This window comes from Sebastes umbrosus, chromosome 10, assembly GCF_015220745.1.
Source record: "Sebastes umbrosus isolate fSebUmb1 chromosome 10, fSebUmb1.pri, whole genome shotgun sequence".
In the NCBI taxonomy this organism is placed as follows: domain Eukaryota; kingdom Metazoa; phylum Chordata; class Actinopteri; order Perciformes; family Sebastidae; genus Sebastes; species Sebastes umbrosus.
The window spans coordinates 1,764,333-1,787,461 of record NC_051278.1 but is presented as its reverse complement, the minus strand read 5'-3'; the positions used below and the strand labels follow the sequence as shown (position 1 = coordinate 1,787,461).

Genomic DNA, 23,129 nt, shown 5'->3' with positions numbered 1-23,129 from the left:
ACCCCCGACTCATTCCTTAACTGCAGTGTGCAGCAGCAAGCCCCCGTCAATATGTTCTAATTGGAATGAATTGAGGTAGAAAGTGGTAAAGGGCATGCTGTGTCTGTGAGAGGGGGGAGAAAAAGCCAAATACACTTAGACTGAGAGAAGGATAGAATAAGACAAGACAGAGAGAAAGAGGTGCTATGCACAGAATGATACTTATACTGTGAAATCCAACAGTCAATATTTTGTCAGAAGCCTTAATCTCCGACGTCTGGTGAGTGTGAGAATAACATTTTGTATGACGGGGTGTTGCTTTGCTTGCTGTGTGTTTGTATTGTGTGCATGCCTCTTCTCTCCTTCTCAGAAATCGGCTTTAAGGAGGCCGGCGCTGGTCAGGAGATCTTGTGAAACAGTTTTACATTCCTGCACGAAATTGTTATTTCAACACGCATAACATTGTGTCATTGTGAATAATTGGTCCGAAGTGCCCTCTGTGGTAAATGTTGAAAGCGTTACCAGTGTACGAGGCTTTGATCGGTCGGTGTGTGTGTGTGTGTGTGTGTGTGCGTGTGTTTGCGTGTGTGTGCTATGATACATATGTAAATTATAGGGCTCCTTCCCGCTGTGTGAATCAGAAAGCATTGGCCTCGTTCCCATCGCTGTCTAACCAGCCATAACGTGCTATCAGAAGATAAGAAGAGGGGGAGGAAAGATAAACATATAGAAGAGTGATTGAAATGGAGAAGGTGGAGCAAAACAATGCGGGGAGAGCCAGAAATATGAACACACAATGTTAGACATGTGGATCCAGAGAGTACCCGGTCACTGAACTAGGTTTTGATTGCACACTTTCTACTCCTTCCTACTTTCTAGTTGGGCTTCAGTTTATACCATCAACCAGGAGTCTGCAACCTGCAGCTCCGGAGCCACATGCGTCTCTTCAGCTCCTCTCCAGTGGCTCCCTGAGGATTTTTAAAAATGTAAATGAATAACTATTATTAGGGCCACATTGAGGGAAAAAAAAAATCTGAGATTTAGACAATAAAGTCATAATACTACGAGAATAAAGTCATAGGTTTACGAGAAAGAAGGTCGTAGTATTATGAGAATAAAGTCATAATATTATAGAATAGTAACTTTACGTGTTATTTTCTTTTTTCTCATAAACTTCTGACTTTATTCTCGTAACATTACAACTTTTTTTTCGCGTAAAGTCATGACTTAATTCTCGTAATATTACGACTTTTTTTTCTTGTAAAGTTATGACTTTATTCTCGTAACATTACGACTTTATTCTTGTAATATTCTGACTTCATTCTGAAAATCTCAGCTTTTTTTTCCCTCAATGTGGCCCTAATACTCCGTAGTACATTAGCTCTTGGGCCCTCACTGCATTAGACTTATATACTATATACTTAGACTATAAACTATGTTACCTTCATCACAATGATCACATGTTTTGCGGCTCCAGACATTTTTTTTTTGTCACCAGTGCTCCCCCCACCTCCCCAGCCGCCTCCTTCTCTATTATAACTATCACATTAGTTGAATTTTGAATTATTCCTTTCTCCTCTAATGTCTGCCTTAATTTGTTTTTTCTTCCACTTTCTGGTCTTTTTCTGCTGCACCTTTCAACTGTTTTAATTTGCATTATGAATAAAATGCATTTAACCAGCAATAGATTAGCATTTGTGAGTATTAGGTCTGGCCACTACTGTGACATCCTTCCTCTTTTTTTATTCTCAAATGTTTACTGCATCTCCACTGCGCCATAACAAGTCACCTGTTCTTTCTCTTAACTTCTAACTCCTGTTATGTTCTGTTGGTGGACATGTTTTAATAAACACGTCAGCCGGTAAAAGTCAGAAGTCTCTTTTCTCTCTCTCTGGCTCCATCCTTTGTATTCTTTGTCAGATGTATCCAGTGAAAACTTTCTCCTGCCCTTGTGCACTGCTGCACACACTGATGCACCGAGAGGAGGCTAATGCACACTCTGATTAAATGAGTCTAGGATGTAGGAGGCGAGCTAATGTTTAGCATTGTCTGGCTGATTAAAGCATAGCTAACAAGTGATTGCTATGCAGCTCTGCTCCTCACTGCTAACTCATACACAAGGCTGCTCTCTGTTCTCTCTCTCTCTGCACGTCTCTCCATCTCTAGATCTCTCTCTTTAATTCTCTATCTTTGCCTCAGTGGATCTCTCAATATCTCCTTCTCTCTGTGTCACTCCGATTTGCTTTCCCTCTCACCATCCCTAAAGAAGAAAGCTTCATTTCCACCCCTCCGTCCTTGCTTGTGTCTGCTTCGACCATTTCTTCAGCCTCGCTGTGACCCTGAATAGGAATAAACGGGTAGAGAATCTGGATGGATGGATCTTTTTCCTCCCCTCCTGGTTTCACGTCTAAATTTCTGCTGTAGCGTTCCCTACTTCTCTATCGTTTCTCTGTCTATCTCCAAATGAACTCCATCCCTCTCCCATTCTCTGTCCCTCTAAGACGATCCCAGCTCCCTCAATTTCTCCAGCTCAGTTACCGCGCCGACAGCCCCAATGCAATTATTGCAGACTTTGTGATAATCCAAGGCCACTGATTGGTCACTGCAGCCCTCCGTTAAGTGAACGCAGCGGAGACAAGGACGCCGGGAGAGGGAAGGGAGGGTTAAAACATAGAATCATTAAGAGTGGTAACGTGTTAAATATGACATAAAAGAAAGGAAAGAAAGGTGGGGAACTTAAGATAGAGGTTAAAAGGAATAAAACAAAACATGGGCCCCTTTTTTTGTATCACTTTAAAGCCCCTGCTATCCTTCAGGCTCGAGCTAAAACAAACAACCTTGCCCTTAAAAGCCCGGTCCATAATCCCTGCATAATCACTCAGACAGCCTCACCACACACAACCAAAACATGAGAATGAAGACAGAGATATGTGTGTGTGTTTTGCTTAAAGTGAACTGGCTGGATTCCACATGAAAGACTGAAAGCTTGAACCAGTATATTGTATATAAGTATGTATGTATATATAAAGCTTGTGTAGGCGAGTGAGTCGTGAGCAAGGTGGAAGAACATGATGGCAATAAATGCAAAGATAAGAACATTATCTACTGAGAAGCAACGGATTGGTACGAGATTCTTGTCTGTGTCTTTATAGAATCATGTTTTTATAAAACTACAACTGGGAGGTTTCATCTAAATGTCTTATTCAATGTTGAATACAACTTCATTCTATCCAAAGGAAAGCCTCTCTGCAATCACAGTTTTTCAAATGCCCTTTGTAACCAACAACAACCTTTTGTACGATATCGTTATGCCATCAAGCATTTCCTGTGGAACAGTTTTCTCAATTTTAGGATGGAAGTATTATTTTTTCAGTGAAACTCAAGTTGCATAAATGTATTCTTTTTATTTTACAAGCCACTCACAGCATGATATTGCCTTGCACGTTGATCTTTTCCCGACGGGGGTTTTATGCAAACACATGAAAACTAAACCAATTTATTATAATGCATTTCTACCCAGAATAAAAAAAAAAAAGGGAACAAAGTGAGTTCCCTTTCCATGATGAAGGAAGACACACAGGTTAATTGTCACTAGGGCTGTCGTGGTTAAGGAATTCCCCCCATGCGATACTGACATTTTTTTGTTGTTGCATTAATCCAGATTTTAGTGCTATATAAATAAGCTTTATTGTTGGACATATGTCATTTTTTAAATGACAAAAGGTGAAAGTTTTAAAACTAATTCAATAGAACAGAGAAGAGCAATGAGGCATAGCGTTTTTTTGGTTGCGTTTGGTTGCTATGATACGGAATATCCGCAGAAGTGAAAATGTCGGCACAATAAGGTAGAGTACTTGTTCCGGATGAAGGGAAGGTTGAAGCACGTAAGGAGTGAGGACGGACCCGCTGGTCGGTGTGTATTCATTTCTCCTCCATTGTTGTCGTAGTTCAGCACTTGTGCATGTAGGATGTGACGTTTGGTGTTTGTCCCGCCCCTCCTCCATTGTGATTGGATGGCTGTGTAAAAAGTGATAGTGACGAGCGCAGCGTTTTACCCATGTTTTACATTTTTAAACTCTCGGTGACCAAAACAAAACACGCTCAGCGCAGAATAGTCACTTAGCGCCTCATCACACTGCTGCCGTTTGTAGCATAGCATAAATACGTGGCGCTCCTATTACAAAGAATAAAAAAAATGTGAATATAGCAGTTGCGGCGGTGGCTTGCCATCCCCTGCAGTTGGCTTGTCGATAGCGCTGTATTGCAATATTGCAGTTATTGTGACAGCCCTAATTGTCACATAGAAATATGAATCTATAGCTTGAACACGTCGCTGATCCATCAACTGGATTCCAATCAGTGTCCGATATGTTTTCCAGTTCGTTAGGTTACAAAGATCGACACCGAAGCTGTTCCTAAACAAAATATATATATATGCCTGCTTCAGCACATTTATGGTTATTATTTAGTTGAAAAATCAAACCATTTTACAGCCTCAGAATGTAAATAACACTCAGGTCCTGTCTCACAGTCAATCCAGCATATTTCTGTAAGTAAGCAGTACGTGTTTCTTTCTCGTGTCCAAACACACGTAAGATGGTAACAGCCAAACGAGGCTTAAAGTCATGACTGAATCATCCTCTCACACACACACACACACACACACACACACACAGTCTAAAATAGTGCAGCCTCGCCTGTGTGTCTGCAGTTGGAGGTGTTAATACTTTATAACTGAGCGGTGACGTCTTCAAGGCGAATCGCTCCCATTCTGCTGTCTCCTCTCCATGTCTTTTATTTTGCAGGCTCTTGAGATCTTTTTCTAAGTTTAAATTGATTTTCAGTTTGTGTTTCTGTTGTTTTCAATAGTGTCCGTACACGTGTACGGTTCTGTGTGTGTGTGTGTGTGTGTGTGTGTGTGTGTGTGCATCCTGTGGGTGGCCCAGCTGACGTCGGATACTCCCTTACTGTTTGGGGTTTGTGGGTCGGCGTGTCCAACGACAGACTCGTCTTTCGTCTTCAGAGCTGCCGCCTCAACTGAATGTTTACAACATGAGACTGCAGGCTCTCATTGTGGCCACCACACTCCCTCATGTGCAGTGTTTCAGTTTGAAATGCTCTGCGTGACATGTGTTAACGTCAACGCTGTGCCTGCTGAGAGACGGAAATCAGTTGAGGTTTTAATTTGCGAGTGGGGAACATTTCCTCTGTTAAATCATTACTCTGTTCTTTCTCTCTGTTATCGTAGGGGTAAATATGTGCTGACTAAAATCATGTCATTGCTAACCAGAGAGTTGTTTTACACACTGCTTGACATGGTTATGTGATCCAAAGTGTGTCTTTTTCAACATAAATGATACTCTTACAAGTTAAGTGTGTATTTCATCTTCAGTTTACCCATGACCTGACAGCCCTCACTTTAGATTTTGCATTACTTTACTCTGGAGTGCACGTTGACAGCTAGCCGGCTAGCAAAGAGTAAACACGCACATGTCAAAGCGACGGTGAAGGCAGCATTCAGACTATGAGAGAGGAATGACTTCACATCTGTTTTTACATACATGTGTCATGACAGGGTGAAGACGCGTCTTGAAGAAGATGATGAAATGATTTTGATCATAATTAATAAGTTTGACGGACAGAAAATAGAATCCATGATGAAGACTGGTTAAGTCACATGGAATTAATCTATGAATGATCTATCATACTAGAACTTGTGGAAAAATATTAGGAAAAAATATCTGTATCATTAATCGTACATACATGCAAGGTATTCTCTTAAATAAGCTCACTGTATATTTGCACACTCACTTGATGATACTGTTATCAGCTCATTAAATGGCCGTTATCAGTCGTTATACGCCTCATACATGTGGGTCAGTAGGAGCCCGCTACACCTACTACGTTGCAAAAGTGAAAGTGAAACTTATAAGCAACACATTCTAATACGTTGTCACACTAAATTAAATGTTACGTTTTGAACACAAACAAAACAGCTTCTTTAGGTTTAGGCAACAATTCTACTACTTCTTTAGGTTTAGGCAACAAAGCCAATTTGTCAAGTTTAGGGAGAAAACTATGTGTTTTGGCTTAAAATAACTACGTTTGACAAGTGAAAGTGAAACTTAAGGTTGTGACCACAAAGACAACTACATGTTGTTGGTTTCATATGGGATACAAACCCCGGTGGGCTGGATGAAAGTCCATCGCCCCCCAACCTCAATCAATCAATCGATCGATTATTTCCTACGGGAGGGAGTTCTTGGCACTGCTGTGATGTACCGTAAACACCCAACGTATAGCAATCATCTTATTACTCACATTCAATGCGTAACTTTTTGAGTATTAAAAAAAGTTCCACGGTATATATATATATATATATATAAAAGCAAAATAAATGCCCCCAATACCTTCCATGGTTAAACTGAAGACGTGTTGTCTGCGGTTAACAGTTTTATCCTCACTCATCACCAGCTAGAGAGGTGAGAGTGCATTCAAGCTTTAAAAACCATGAAACTCGTCTGTCTTTGAAGAGGAGAAAACAAAAAATCAATTCCTCTGTTAGTTCTTAGCATTTCCTCGCTGCTCCTCACTTCAACACAGAATATAACACAAACAAAAGATATGAGGGGTTTTGGGTTATGGGGTTATGGACAAGAACTCAATGTGCATTCATAATTTTAAATTCATGCAAAGACTGACTAATTTATAGAAACTAATTTTAATCTATATGCATACCAGACGCCCTGAAATGAAGTGACTGTGTGCAAAAAAAGGGGGCTGCAGTTGTTTACATGTTCATTCATTATGGCCAAAAATACCCCGTAATTACAGTTGACAACCTGCCCTTTATCTTAATCTAATTATGTCATTTTGCATCCACAGTAATAAAGGCCTGCTGAATGCCATAATGGAAATGTGTATTATCATCTACTGTTCCCTGTTGAATGAAAGCCCCTGCTGTCCCTCTTGCAAATGAGCAGAGTATCAGAGCTTTTCAAACATCTGCCATTAGCAAAATACAGACATTTACAAAAGGATTGCCACGAGCTTTGAGCCAGTCAAAATTTACAGAGACATTGCTGCTTTTTTTAAAAGTTTCCTGACATTTCTCAATGTAGTAAACAAAGTGAGCAGCAGTTTGTGCCACAGTAAGAGTCCTAGAGGAGTCAAAAAAGTTTACATGTCGTATTGTTAGCTGGTAAACTAATCACTGGTCATCAGTCATCACTAGTCACCAGCTCGTTGGGTTTGTTCACAGTTTGGAAACTGAGCCCAGCTGCTCTTTATAAAGACACAGGTCAACGAGTCCTCCAAACTAAATGACTAAATACGCTGTTTGTCCATAGAACTACACATAGATGTGTTTTCAGATCTGATGCCCTTAATGGCACAAAGACAGTTTCATTATGTGACAACTCTATGGTTAAGGTTTGGTTAGGTTTAAGCGTACTAAGTAAACTCAGGGAAACATTGTGGTTTGGGTTAAAATGAATACTTGATGGATGTTAGGGGACCTTTAGCACCATGGTTATAATAATAACCATGTGGTTAAGATTATGGAACAATCATGGTCTTTTTTTATAAAAAGATGTTGACTGTCGGTTTGAAATGAGGGACTAACAACAGTCTACCGTGTTACAGTTTGCCCATCCATCCACCTTATCTCCACCCTACGCCAACTTTGTCGCTGCAATAATTGTCATAATTACTACGGCCACTAGAGGGCTTCGTCACTTGAACGTGTTGTTTTGGGGGAATAACAGAAACAACAGATGCTATCGTTCTTCTTAGAGGACAGTCTGACATAATGGGTATGCTAACGGCTCATTAAACCATGCTGTCTCATTTTCTAATTGTACACATGCAAAATAGAATTGTACAATGTGTACGTATCTAGCTTTGGAATAGTTACAATGCACTCTAGACAAAACAATAGGTTACCTGTTTGATGCTGCTTCCAGTTTTTGTGCTAAACTAGCCAAAATACATAATTTAACTCTATCTATAGGTTATGAGTCAAACAAAAACAGGAGACAGCTGTCCGTGTCCAATGTGAAACCAGGTCAGCGTTGACTTATTTTGTCACATCAGTTGTTAGTCATGTGAGTCGTTAGTGAAGTTAACATCAAAAACAATATTGTCCTAACCCTAACTAAGTAGTTTTATTGCTTAACAGAATTTTATTTTGAAAATACACTATACTATATCACTATTCAACGAGTCTATATTCAACCCGATAACACGCTAAAGTGTGCAATACACCTGCCTGTCCACCAGAGGACAGCATGTCAGTGTCACATTTTGCCTCGCAGAGACGTGAATATTACACGCCTGTATTAATGTGAGGTATCAACAGGGGGCAACAAAGCCACTGACCTGGAAAACATCATGGTCACTGATTTAGGATCAGGCAAGAAAACCACTTAGTTAGGGTAAGGGAAAACGTCATGGTTAGTCTTAAAATAAGTAGGTAAACTAAGTAAAACATGTACGAAAACATGTACGAAAACAACGTAACGTCAGTACAGAAAACACGTGACAAACATCAGAACCGTCACTACGAAACACTGAAAACGTCACTAATGTAACTTGCAGAACAAAACACGGGTCTCAAACACGGGTCTACCTGTTGAAAGTCCTGTGTTTGTTGGATCCATCCACCTCCACAGCCACCCACCATAAGTTACTAGCTCTGAAGTTAGACTTCCGTTACTACACAACACGTGACAGACGTCACTACAAAACACTGCACCTTCATGCAGGCGTGTAATATTCACGTCTTGACAACACAAAATGTGACAGTGACACACTTTCTTCTAGTGCACAGACAAATCAGACACGTGCATTTTCCTACTAGTGTTGAGCAACATGTGACGCACGTGTCAATTTCCGCTCCAGTCTCAGGGGTACCTCGAGCCATAATTTGAAGCGTAAGGCCACTAACCAAGCGTTGGTATTTGATGAGTTGGGAGCGAGAACATTAAAACATACTATACCCTCCTCCGGTGCATAATCAGCACCTCATTTGCTTTTTTACCCTTATCATCCTCTTTATTTTATATCACTGAAAGCCTTTTCTGAGCTCTGCTTGTCAAAAAGAGAACCTTGTGTACCGTTAACTGTGGTGATGAATTTGTCTTCTGGCAGCATCAAATACAACTTCTGGACGTCACAGAGTAATTTAATCTGATCTGCTCGTTTAGAGAAATCTGGGTATTTTTCCATGAAAATCTGGAATATATCCACATAATCCATGTAATCCACATGAAAGCTTTGGATGTCTCTGCCAAGGATCTGCACAGATAAATTTAGGAAGCAAAGTGAGTCAGATTATGACCCAAAAGAGTTTATGGAGCAAACAAATGAATATAGGAATACATAAATACAAGACATGGTTGGAGAGAGATTCATAAATCATCTGTTTCACCTGACTGAAATGATGATGTGATTTTCTTTTGCCAGCAGTTTATTCCTCCTCTCTCGTCATTGGCCGGGAGATATTTTAAACGGGACTTTTATTCAGCCAATCGTCTCTCAGAGAGCAGGCTCTCCCACAGCCGCCCCTCCCTCCTCACTCCCATCCTCTCCTCTCATTGGCTGCCTGTGAGATTCTGAATCTGCTCTGGCAGCGGATTGGACGCTGCTCTCAGCCAATGAGGAGAGAGCAACTGTTGCATTCACCCCCTCCAGCTGGCAGAGAGCTCCTGGTGCTGCTGCAGCCTGAAGCTCTGAACAGGATCCAGTAATGGACAAATTAGGCTGTGTGACCCGAACACGTCTGCGTTACATACAAGACATCTTATTCATTTATAAACAGTATGAGAAACATCTACAGATTTAGATAAATGTCTCTGTAATGTTCTATCAGAGCCGTGGAAATCAAAAGTATATATTGCACTGGATTATTTGATCCATCTTCTCATTCCCACAGTCCCACGAGAGGCTTTTTAAATATTATCTTAATAACAAAAAATATGATATCACTATAAAGAGCCTGAATATACAGAGAGAAGAGAAAGTGAGAGGAGAGAGGATTACTCTAGTTTCCAACGCCCTCCATCGGCAGCAACATCTCTCTCTCTCTCTCTCTCCCTCCCTGTATTCTCTCTCTCTTCCCTTGCTCTCTCTCTCTCTCTCTCTCCCTCTCTCTCTCCCTCCTTCTCTTCTATCTCTCTCTTTTCTCTTTCTCTCCCTCTCTCTCTTCCCTCTCTCTCTCTCTCTTCCCTTGCTCTCTCTCTCTTCTCTCTCTCTCTCTCCCTCCCTGTATTCTCTCTCTTCCCTTGCTCTCTCTGTCTCTCTCTCTCCTTCTCTTCTATCTTTCTCTCCCTCTCTCTTCCCTTGCTCTCTCTCTCTCTCTCTCTCTCTCTCTCTCTCTCTCTCTCCCTCCTTCTCTTCTATCTCTCTCTCTCTTTCTCTCCCCCCTCTCTCTCCCTCTCTCTGTTCTCTCTCTCTTCCTCCTCTCTCTCTCTCTCTCTCTCCCTCCCTGTCTCCCTCTCTCTCTCTCTCCCTCCCTCCCTCTCTGTGTGTCTCTCTCTCTCTGGTTGCTGCTTCTCTCTCTCTCTCCCCTTGCTCTCTCTCCCTCTCCCTCTATCTCTCTCTCTCTCTCTCTCTCTCTCTACCTCTCTCTCTCTCTCTACCTCTCTCTCTCTCTCCCTCTATCTCTCTCTCTCTCTACCTCTCTCTCTCTCTACCTCTCTCTCTCTCTCTCCCTCTATCTCTCTCTCTCTCTCTCTCTCTACCTCTCTGGTTGCTGCTCTCTCTCTCTCTCTCTCTCTCTCTCTCTCTCTCTCTCTCTCTCCTCTCTCTCTCTCTCTCTGGTTGCTGCTCTCTCTCTCCTCTCTCTCTCTCTCTGGTTGCTGCTCTCTCTCTCTCTCTCTCTCTCTCTCTCTCTGGTTGCTGCTCTCTCTCTCTCTCCTCTCTCTCTGGTTGCTGCTCTCTCTCTCTCTCCTCTCTCTCTCTCTCTCTGGTTGCTGCTCTCTCTCTCTCTCTCTCTCTCTCTCTCTCTGGTTGCTGCTCTCTCTCTCTCTCTCTCTCTCTCTCTCTCTGGTTGCTGCTCTCTCTCTCTCTCTCTCTCTCTCTGGTTGCTGCTCTCTCTCTCTCTCTCTCTCTGGTTGCTGCTGCTCTGTGTTCAGTGTTCACTTCTCGTCATATCGCTTCGGAGGCTGTTGGAGAGAGGACGGAGGATAAACGTTGCTGTCGGTACCGGATTAGACCCCAGAAGGAGGCAGAGGATGCTCCGGTGATTTCCCGACACCCACCACCTCTTCACCACCTCCTCTTCATCACTTCAGTCTCGGAACCTTATCAAGACTGTTCTGTCTATCATCTGTTATTATTCACCATCTCTCCTGGTTGGTTTGGTGTTTGTTCCTCTGCGCTCCAGCAGGATCACAAACAGGAGAAAGAACATTTTGGGTTGTTTTTCTTACCCTCTCTTTTCCAGAACAGAAAACAAACTGGGTTTTCAGTCAGTGGATGTGTTAGAAGGACATCTGAGAGAAGAAGCAATACTTGTTGAGAGAAGTGATCCTTTTCGTCTGGCTTGTATGTAGCCTATTGGGGGATTTTCCTTTGGAGAGACGGAGCTGCGCACGGAGTCTCTCACTTCCAAGGTAAGGACCGCTTCACTTAAAGGACTGGGATGTTTCTACCTCAACACATTACAACACATTACAGACCCATTCATCTGTTTCCTCCTCCTCAGTCAGTCTGCTTCTCACTGCAGAGGTTGTTAATGAGCGTAAAACAGGCGAGAGACCGAAGTGAAATGATGCAGCTGGAGAGATTGTGGCTTGACTCTGGATTAATCCAAACACAGGGTTGTCACATATATAGAGAAAAAAGGCCACTGTGAGAGGATGTCGGAGCAAATTTGCTCCTTATTTATAAGGATTAAAGGTGCGAAACCCCACAGAGCCTTTGCGCATTAGTACCAGTATGAGTGTGTGTGTGTTGTGCATGCTGGCTGTAACAGGGCAGACTTTCTCCACTGGATGACGGTTGGATTTCTGCGGTTTTCACTCTATTTTCCTCACATTTCCAGCATTTCTGCATTTTTGGAAGTACCAATATGAGTGTGTGTGTGTTGTGCATGCTGGCTGTAACAGGGCAGACTCTGCGCTCCTCGGTTCCACTGGATGACGGTTGGATTTCTGCGGTTTTCACTGCATTTCCAGCGCATTTCTGCATTTTTTTGCGCTCGTTTTGGCGTGTGTGTGCGCGTCTTGCGAGCGTGCATTCGTGCATTCGTGCGACAGTGTGTGTGTGTGTCTGGCCACGTATATATAGAGGCTATTATCTCAGTGGAGGCTCTCTTTTCTTTCCTCCGGTCCTGTCTCGGTGCGTAAAACGGCGACGCACAACTTTTCTTTGCATCACCGTCAACACCTCAGCTCGGTGCTCGGTGCGCGTTTAAAACACACAGCCCTATCATGCATGCATTAGCATTACCGTGACTGAAAACACATGAACCTGTGCATGTTTTGAATCAATGAAAACCATTAAAGCATTAAATACCAATATGAAAAGTGTTCATGCATTCAGAGCAGGACACACCTCATTTCCTTTTCAGTTTATTTGAAGGGGAGATAATGCAAATCACATCATTCATAACGAAGTCCATTCACTCATCACTCCAATAATTCAACAGCGTTTTACCTCATGCATTTCACATCATGTTCAGTTTAGAGTTTTACACTTTAAATCATCAACTTCAACCTCTGATTTGATTTATTTTTCAGTCTTTACACAGTTGACTTCCCTCCGCAGAGCTAATTATTCTTATACTTTGTGGAATTAACATCTTGAAATGTGAGAATCCCTAAAGACTGGTTTAGTATTCAGTCCATTTGAATACTTCAACCCGATCTCTCCATGCAGCGCTGGAGAAAACTGCATTAAAACTGCATCCAGATGACTTTGCCCGTCGGGTCATTCAGGCACATTCTGCACTCAATTAGGTCACATCTGATCATCTGATTATTAATTGTTGCACATATCATATCTACTGAAGTCTTCTGGAGACGTGCCCTTTGCTGCTTGAGTGTGTGTGTGTGTGTGTGTGTGTGCAGGACTGATTATGAATAATTATGGATGTATGGAGTACTGAGCTGCTGCTGAGTCGATTTTTAACGGAAAGTAAGTGAGATATATCGGTGTATAATTTGAGCAGCTGCAAATCCGCTGCGTTTTCAGTCAATGGGGGAGGAAAGAGAGAGAGAGAGAGAGAGAGGGAGAGGGAGAGAGAGAGAGAGAGAGGGAGAGACAGAGAGACAGAGTGAGAGAGGGAGAGAGAGAGAGAGAGAGAGGCGTTGACTGTGCAGTCTTTGGTATTCATGGCACAGCTCAAGATTGCTGCTCTCAAGCAGGCAATAATATCTCCCCCTCTCTCCCCCTCTCTCTCTCCTTCTGTCTCCCACACTGTTGCTCTGAAATGTCTCCCACCTCCTCTACCTCTCTTCTGCTCCTTCTGCATTTCATCTCCCTCCTCTCTCTCTCTCTCTCTCCTTCTCCTCCCATCTCTCCTCTCCTCTCCTCTGACTCTCTCGGTTCAGTCTTGTGGGAGCCATTGAGAAAAATCATTTGCTGTTGTTGTATTTTATCCGACAGGGGGGTTCTTAGCAGCCAGGTTCGGCTGGCTTTGCACTGCTGTTTCGTTGCAGTGTTTAAAAAAAAATAAACTCTACAGTCAACAACAGAGAGAGATATGCACAGAGACTCTTCAGAGGCACTATAGCTCCAGTTTGTTAAATAGAAAAATAGTTTCTTGTGCTCCGTTATCACAGGTGAAACGCCTCCAGTTTCTCGAGTTGGAGCAGTGTTGTTGTGCTTTTCCTCCACATTTCCTTATTATATGGTTACTCTTCAGGCAGCTCTTCGCCCCTGTATTTAACTAATTAGCCTACAGACCAGTCAACATTGTAGAGAAGAAACACATAATCCCACTTCTTCTTCTTCTTCTTCTTCTTCTTTGGTTGTATGAGTTTGCTTTGTGGTTCAGTGGCCTCTCAAAAAGACACATCACAAGTAAAGAATGTCCCCAAATTTTGTTTCCAGTGTTGAATTGCTGCTTCTTAGCATCAGAGCCTTCTTCACTAAAGGCCTTCTTGTAAATAAGCACCACAGTATCGGCCCATTTGTGCTTGAGGACGTTTGCTTAATTCACTAATTAATTCTTCTAGCTACAGTATTTCAGTCACTCAGTAATTCAGTTTGGAGAGAGAGGAGAAAGAGGAGAGAGGATCAAGAGGAGCCGGGGAGGAAATTAAGAGGAAGAGGAGACGAGAGGAGGAACAAGCAGGCAGAGCATGACTCCTATCAGAATGTGAGGGGGAGGAGGAGGAGGAAAGAAGAGGAGGGCAGCGTGACTTCTATCAGCGCCGTATTTCATCTCACTCTTTGAGAGCCACTGCTGTCTGAGCTGAAAAGAGACCTGCAGCCCGAAACTGTTTGTCTTCACTTAGGAACGAACAGCTATAGCTCCCCTTTCAGTTCCCATACAAAGTGGTGGTGTCTTTGTGTCTGGGAAAGTGATTGTGTACTTTAAAAAGCAGGGCAGAAACTCATCTTTGTGCTATTTAAGGTGAGCGGTATACACAGAAAACCTGGCTTGGATGAGAGATGAAAGCAGTGTGTGTGTGAGGGTATCAGATATATTTTACTGATGTTCAGACAAATAAATCGGCGCAGAAAGTGACAGAAATGACGTCAGATTTGTTGGAAGCCATGGAAATGTTCTGCTCCTTAGAGTTCAAACTGTGAACGTGTACATTCCTTCAGCTATGTGTTTGAAAGGACACAACGAGGACAGTGAATGATGTTCAAACTGAGCTGAAACACTCCAATGAAGGTTACATAATGGTATACAATAAGTTGTAATGAGTCGTGGTTAATAGCTCCGTATTGATTGTAGTCTCTTCAGGCATTTCTCCGTGTCATCTTTTAGCAAAGAGAATTCATTTGAAATCTTAATGTTCTTTACATCGATCGACTTTGCAGACAAAAGCAAATGACATCTGCAGGTGAGGATTGTAAAACACATAAAACATTCATGGATGTGTCATGGTTTTACTTGACTCGCCGTGAGACACTTCTTTAAAGATTTCATAGCCAAAGTTGTGTTGATTTTTCCACATTCTGTATTCTTGAAATGCGCCCGACTGAATTTGAAAAAAAGCCTCTCCAAGTGGAATGAGTTTAAAAGCAACTTAATGCAAAACACTACTGACGTAGCTCACCAGGGAGGCAGCGAGATAGAGGGATTAATTTATTACACTGTAATCGTTATATTTATATTTAATTAGGAGCCAGCTGCTCCATTCTCATAAAGCCTGGTTATTGTAGACTTGTTTCTGAAAGAGAGAGGCTGGAAAGAGAAACGGAGGGGAGATGTTGAAGATGAGGAGACAGAATTCAAAGAGAAGTGAAGTGAAGAGGAGAATATGAATGAGATCAGAGCTGTTCCAGGTGACGACAGAGGGAGCTGTTGGGCTTCGCTGCAGCGACGGCTGATCTGCTCTTTTCTTCTTTCTTTCTAATTCTTTCCAAATCTCTCCCTCTATCTCTATTTTTCCTACTCTCTCTCTCTCTCTCTCTCTCTCTCTCTTCTTTCTCGGAGAGAGCCGGTCAGAGAGATGGAGAGGTAGTTAGGCTCCCCAGGGATGCAGGATTCAATCTGCACACCCCAAACACACGTCTAGTCTGTCTGGATAAGCATGTCCACTGTGACTGGCTTCTGTTACCTTCGGGTGGGGGGTTGTGTTTTTCTCTTTTGCTTTCCCCCCGGTCCCTATAGGTCCACGGGTTGGACAGAAAACAGTCAGTCTAGCAGACAACTAGTCAAACCTCAGCTGTTGACTTTATATTTGATCCGTCTCAACCCCTCCATGCACCGAGCTCTCCTTCAGCTCTTCATCTTCATCTTCCTGCCCTCCTCTCCTTCTCTAATTCAAGACAACACACAGCGGGAAGCCAGGTAGATGTTACACTGATTTATAATTTCCCATGGCAGTGTGATTGGATTATAACTCTAATCTCCAGCCTCAACCAGATTAAATGACGGAGTCAGTAATTAGTGTTTTTTGACCTGTAATCTCTTTACTTGCCCTCAAGAGAAAAAAAGACAGTGGCTGATTTGTTTGGATTTAACGAGGAGGGGTATACGGTGGGGGCGGGGGGGTTTCCTGGTGCATGAGAGGAGGACAGGTGGTTCGCTGTTGTTGACTCAGTTTCCTGGCGGTATAATGTGCTGGGTTTAGTTTCCTAGGCCTTTAAGCACGGAGGTTTGTATGTTTCTTTTTCTTGCGCTCATGTGGTTTCAGTTAGTCCGCCATGCGTTCTACATTCCTGTGACATGAAAGTTAGAGTGCATGAACAGGAGAAGCCAAGTTACACACACAACCAAACAAGGGTTTAATAAATAGATGTAGACAGCCTATTATTGCTATTAATCACCTAAAAACGGTGTGTTTTAGTCCAAATTTTTCCAAACTAGAGTTAAAGTTTTTCTATACAATATTCAGAGCATTAATATAGCAGCAATATGTAAATATATAGAGGCATAATGTCTACCTGAGCAGAGAATGAAGTCACTCTCCCTCTCTGTGTTATAATCAGAGCTTCTCTGTGCTTTGTTGACATAGCCGGGCCGGCCACGCGTGCATGTTAGTGCATGTGAGCATGCCCCACTGGCTAGCTCACGGCTGCCGCTTTGCACTGCGTTCATACGGCGGTTACAGCTGATAACGCCGTCCCCCAAAGAACGTATATTGCTAAGAAGTAAAAGTCAATTGTTCGTTCCATCGCACCATCAGCGCCCAGCAGCAGAGCTGAACTTCTGCCATTTCAGACTGAAAGTGACTACCGGACGCAAGTAAAACATCCGCCTATAAAGTGCTGCACAAAAGAAAAACTAAATTATTTCTATTCTATTGTCATATTCTACAGAAATGGTCTGAAGCATAGAACCCACCCTCCGGTTCCCCCCCAGGTTATCACCGTTAGCGCTGTTGGCACCGTTAGCTGTCGCATTGTTGAGAGCCGTGCAGAGGCAATAGAAATGCTCTCAATTCCATATTTAGCACCTTATAAACATGTTAGACACCATGCAGACTGAGATGAATGATTGTTTATCTGTGTTTATGATATTTTGAGGGTGTTTTCTTGCATCCTGCATGCAGTGATTTAATCTCATCCGTGTAACCCTGAAAAAGGACGAAGAAAATGAACAAAATGAAACATCAAGCTCGGAGTCATTAAGCTGAATACTTTTCATTTTTGGGCACAGAAACAAAACCAGTGACAGCGTAATTCATGAATAAATGTGCCGTGCTCTCATTATGTGATGAGGAAAGTCACATTGAAGTCATTTTAAGTAGCGCATGTATAAGCTGGATGGATGCATTTAAGGGACTCGCGACACAAATAATACCAGAACACAACAAGGACGCCACTTATAGCAATTAACAAAGAGCATGCGGCGGCGGAGGAGCACTCCGGCATCAATTAAATGTCGACTTTTAAAACTGATTTGCTTTTTTAATCGCCTCTCACCCTGAGAACATAACGCCTGAAGCTGCTGCAGAGATGCGTTGGCTTCTTAATGTTAAAGCTGTGTCGGTGTGCTCTTCAGTTGGCGTGACCTTTTGTCCCCAACACGAAGAGAGCGCCGACTTGTGCAGAACAGAACACGCCGTGTGGATTTTACAGCCCGATGATGAGACTGTGGTGACGAACCCGGATCAATGTTAATTTAGGATTAACGAGCGATTTCATTGGATTTCGCTATTGATGATCAGAATACAGCATCAACGGGGTTATTGATTGGATCAGAATGAGAATAGATTACTCCAGATAGAGAGCGATATTGATCAGAGCACCTCGTGTTTGTTTATGTGCACGTGTGCACGTATAAGCTTTCTCTTCCACAAATGCATGACATTTTGCAGGTGGCTATATATGGTGTGGATCTGTGTGTGTGTGAGTGTGTTAGAGAGAGAGAGAGAGCATATCTGTGTAATCCAGTGTAATTTGTTTTCTGTGACAGTCGTTAGGTGCAGTCAGGTGGTTCGTGGTCTCATGACGCCGGTCACATGAGAGAAAGAAAAGCAAGGTTGTTTTTTTTACTGCCATTTTTAACTGCATTTTTTTTGCGTTAGTAGACAGTATTCAGCAGAGAGAGAGGGAGAGACACTGAAAAACACTGAAGGAGAGAGAGAAAGAGAGGAGATACACGATGAAGGTCAACAACAAAGTTCATCTCACGTATGAATTTAAAGTTCCATCAGTTTGGGAATAAAAAAAAAAAAAAAATACTCCAGCTCGGGGTCAGTGAAATTTGGGGGGGGGTTGTTTTAATGCCAATTAATAATTCACAGCTGAAAAGCTTCTGGTCTGACACATTCTGGTATGAAGCTCGCTGGAGTCAGTGAGAAAGAAAGGAAGGAGGAAATAGAGGCTAGTTTCTGTGTGAGCGGGTCAAGGAGAGATTTAATGAGTCGTTTGCTTCTCATTATTCAGAAGAATAATTAACAGTGTGTGTGTGTGTGTGTGTGTGTGCGTGTGCGTGTGCGTGTGTGTGTGTGATCATTTTCTCTTTGGAGCCACCAGTGAAGCGGTCATTCATATTCAATCTCTCTCTCTTTCTCTACTGTCTTTCTCCTCTCATCCTATTATTCCCACACATTCTCTGCAACCAAAGATTATTTTATTATTGATTCATTGTGTGTTTCATTCAAACATTCAGTTTATAAAATGCATTAAAACAGTGACAAAAATGTCCATCACAACCTCCGAGAAACCCAAATTGCTGTTGAACAAATTATTGATTATCAAAGTTTTTCAGTCAACTCAACTCCTTCATCTATTTATCTTTCTCTCTCTCCATCACCTCCTTTGCTCTATCGTTCCTCTCCGCTAAGCTTGCCAGTATGTGGACACACACACACAGGTTAGAGTGTGTATCTGCAGACGGTGTGTTGTGGATTACCATATTTAACATGGTTATGTTAATTGTAGCGAGCTAATTTTGCTGATGGGACACATTTGTAAAGGTGAACACTATATGGACAGACGGGTGTAGCCTCAAGTTACAGTGTGTGAGTTTCTGTTGGCATAGTGTGTATACATGCATGCATTCATATCATTCATGTCACCTGTAAACAGAATATATTTTGTGCACAGACACACGTGTTGTTGAAACCAGAAGCTGAACTTGTCATAAGGCTGAAATAAGACAGACACACATACATACTGTATAACGTCAGTGGTCTTCATATGCTGCATAGAGCTCATCTGATTAACAGCAGGGTTGGATAGAGGACTCTACATCGTAGGGGTTCATGAAGAGACAGTGGCTCACCGGTCTAAAATAAAACATCCAACTGTGACCTCCGTCTTCTCAAGAACATTCGTCATACGTCCCTCCACGCACATCTTGCCTTTGTTTTGCCACTAACAAGAAAGTGAGAAATTAAATTGAATGGCGCAGAGCACAGAGGACAGAAATAGCAGCATAATGAACATCCCTAACACATAGCCGGAGGGCAGCATGCACGGCAAATTGTTATGATGTGTGGTGTCCGATGTCACGGCGGGGATGAGGGGGGCTCCGGCGCCGAGTTGTAAAAACTTTCTCTCTGGAAATAAATGGCTTAATCTCCGTGCTTATAGCCTCTCTGCTTTTTTTTCTAACTACATTATTTATTTAGCATCTTTATCTTCCCATTGTGAGAGAAGCATTCTCTGATATTTCCTTCAGTGTTTCCTACTAAAGAAAAAGCCTTCAGTGCTTTGTGTCGTGCCCTCAGAGGAGCCACAAGAGTTATGGCAATAACATCTGTACCAATTTACCGACAAAAATCATTTTGTTGGTTGTATTATTTTGAGAAATGTCACGAAAATAGAGTCATGGCAACCAATTTCTCAAGCAAGAGAGTGGTTTGTTTGTCCTGTCTGCTGGTGTTTGGAGCTTGTTATGACAGTCTGACTAAGAGAAGTAGAGGCTCATTCTTTCGCTTGCATCGTGGTGTGTAGGAGTGGGTGTTGGGTAATGGGATTTTTACCCGTGATTCACGTGTGTTCAAAACCAAATAAAATGTCACGAAACACAGTCAAAATTCATGTTTGTGTCCATATTTGGACAGCGACGAGAGATGAGGAGGAAATGTTTCCAGAAAGACTGTGTATCAGTATCACGTGGATCAGGCTGTTTTCATACACCGTCCATAGCTGTACCTATAAAAAGTAATGCTCCATATATACTGTTTGTTTATATCCCACAAAATAATTTTGTATTTATTGCACGTAATCGTGAACCAGGAAATACAAAGAGCGACAAACGCTGCGTAGGGAGGAGGTCGGGGGCGATGGATGGATCCAAAAACACCAGACTTCCACCCCTGTGTGAAACCAGAAGTCTCGTTGCCTAAATCTCCCCAAGTTCTCTCCTGTGAAGCCAGAGATTTATTTTGAAGACACTGTATGCTTGCAACGAGTTGAACTTGACACGTGTTGCTGTATACGAAAAATGAAGAATAACTTTCCGTAAGATATCATGTGAACTGTTGTATGAGGCCGGCTGGTCTCAAACACTGTTCGTAGCTACATCTACAAAAAGTAATGCACTGAAATTCATATATATATCCCACAAAATCAATGTGTAATTCAGGTAATTGTGAACCAGGAAAGATAAAGAGCAGTGAACGCCGCGTAGGGAGGAGGTCGGGGTGGATGGGTGGGACTTAAACTCTCAGACTTTCGCCCAGGAGACCGGCGTCCGTGTCCCTATTTGTCACCTAACTTACAGTATGTACTTAAGTAACTCCACTTCTGGTGATATTTTGAGCCAAACCACAATCTTTTTCCAACACCTAATTAAGTAGTGTTGTTGCCTAAACCTAAGCAAGTTGTTTCTTATGAAGACAGAAGTTTATTTTGAAAAAACTGTGTGCATGTGACGAGCAGAATTTGACACGTGTTGTTGGACATTCGTAGGAGAACGCATGAAAAACTGAGGAATAACTTCTCATAAGATATCACACGAGTCGTTGTGTGAGGATACGCTGCCTGGATGGATATGAGAAGAGGCTTCTTAGTCACACATATTCTAATGTTTCAAAGTGTGTATGTGCATTTCTAGCATTAAACCACTCAGCATGCTGGCGAGGCCTGCTCTTGATGTCAAAGCAACGCTTTGATCACACTGGGACTTGTCGAGTAGTTCTCATCCTCTCCTGTCTTGTCCTCTCTCTCTCTCTCTCTCTCTCCTTCCTCCCCTATCCTCTCTTCTTATCTATCCTCCCCTTCCTCTTCCCTTAGCCGCCCCCCCACTCTCTTCTGTATTTATAACCAGCTGTGCTGTAGATAGACGCAACACAGTCACTCACCTGAAACATTTCCAAAAATAAACTTGAGTTTTATTAATAAATATACAACATGACATAGTTACGAATAGCTGCTTTCTGCTGTTATCACTTCATATCATATTTTCTTAAATGAAGCATCAGACAGACGTCTAAATCATCCATGCATTGCTATTTTTCCATCACATAATAAGTATGTTCCTCACTGATGCAGCTCTGCGGATGTGAAGGTGTGCTCTGAAAGATAATGTGGTCTGTGTCTCCTGCGTCCCTTCACACACTCTGAAGAGGCCTTGATGTTATATAACCGCCGTCTTAGTCCGAGACTAAACACACAAACACGAGTGTACGCTTTATGATATGATGGTGTAGTGGCAGATGATGACTCATGCACATACGGAAGAGGGAGAGAAATGGAGATAACCGTGCACTCTGACACACACACACAAAGCATGTTTTCCTTTCTACAAGACTTTGCATTACTGCAAGGTTGACCTCTTTACCATAATAACCTCTCTCCATCCGCCTCCCTCTGTGTATGTTGCTTTATTCTCTCTCTCTGCTATCACTAACTCCCACACTCCCTTTTAGCATCTTTCCTCCTTTTTCTGACCCTCTGATTCTGTTCCTTCTCTCTTTCGAGCCATGCTTTATTGAGCGTGACACTTTTAATGGTGTAATATGATTGAATATGACTGCTGCTTCTTCATTGAACAGTATTAATTTCACTTTTTTTTCCATGCGAGCGGCTTGACTCCAGTATATTTATTCGTCGGCTCTATGCCTTAATCCCATGACTCACACTTAATAGAGCAGCATATAAAGCAACCTCTCTCTCTCTTTCTTATTTTTCATTCTGTCATCTGTCCATAAGGTTTGGTTGCTGCTTCTCTCATCTCTATCTTCTATAAATCTTCTTCGAAATAGTCTCAATCTCTCATTCTCTGTCCGTCTTTATCTTCGGCTTCCACGGTCTCTTTAGGTTTCAGTTGCAGCTGTGACAGCGTTGACCTTTCCGGTGAAAGGAGAAGCAGTGAGCGACAGATATAGCCTCCTCTAGGACTGGCTAATTGTTATTTCACTATAGAAAGCTCCAGCTATATATATATATATAGGTAAATGTGAAAGGAGCTGATACAAGGCAGATCTTGACACTGACACCTTTCATCACACTGCTAATGTATGAAGTATAATTAACATTTACAATTCAAAAGGAAGGATTTCGAAAAACACACAGTTGATTGTGCCCTTTAAACCTGGATGAGTGTGTGAGTGAGCTGTGAACGACGTGGTGCCGATCACTTTGTGTTTCAGCAGGTGTTACTACGGCTGAATGTTTCACTCTGGAAAATAACACTTTACTAAACTCATCTGACAGGATGCAGAAACAAAAACACTCATTTCACAGTGATTATCATTAAATATTGTTTTTAATCAGGCTGCTCTCATACAATGTTCATAGCTATACCTACAGTAAGTAGGTGGGCTGGACGGGTGGGTCCAAAAATATCAGACTTTCACCCAGGAGACCGACGTTCGTGTCCCGTCTGAAACCAGAAGTCAAATGTCACACGAAAATTAATCTCGTCAGGCTCCAAATAATGCGTTTGTGTCCGGCTCGCCAGACAACGGACCAATCAGCATCCTGTCAGTAGCTACTGCAGCTATGGGTGTGGCTTAAGTGTGTGGGACTGGTGAGACAATAGCGTGAGACGCCACAGAGAGCGTAGATGCTGCAATAGCATCAGTTCTATCAGAACTGGAGAGTATTTCTTCATTGAAAGAAGA

General features: G+C 42.4%; 1 protein-coding gene across 1 annotated transcript in view; it reads left to right on the top strand.

Annotated features, from left to right (window-relative positions):
- The first annotated feature begins 11,125 nt into the window (after window positions 1–11,125).
- The window catches only part of cdh11 (cadherin 11, type 2, OB-cadherin (osteoblast)), a 104,981-nt gene continuing 92,977 nt past the window's right edge, over window positions 11,126–23,129 (top strand). The window contains exon 1 of the mRNA XM_037781945.1: window positions 11,126–11,594. The gene's annotated coding sequence lies outside the window, so the exon portion shown is untranslated. The remainder of the gene's footprint in view (window positions 11,595–23,129) is intronic.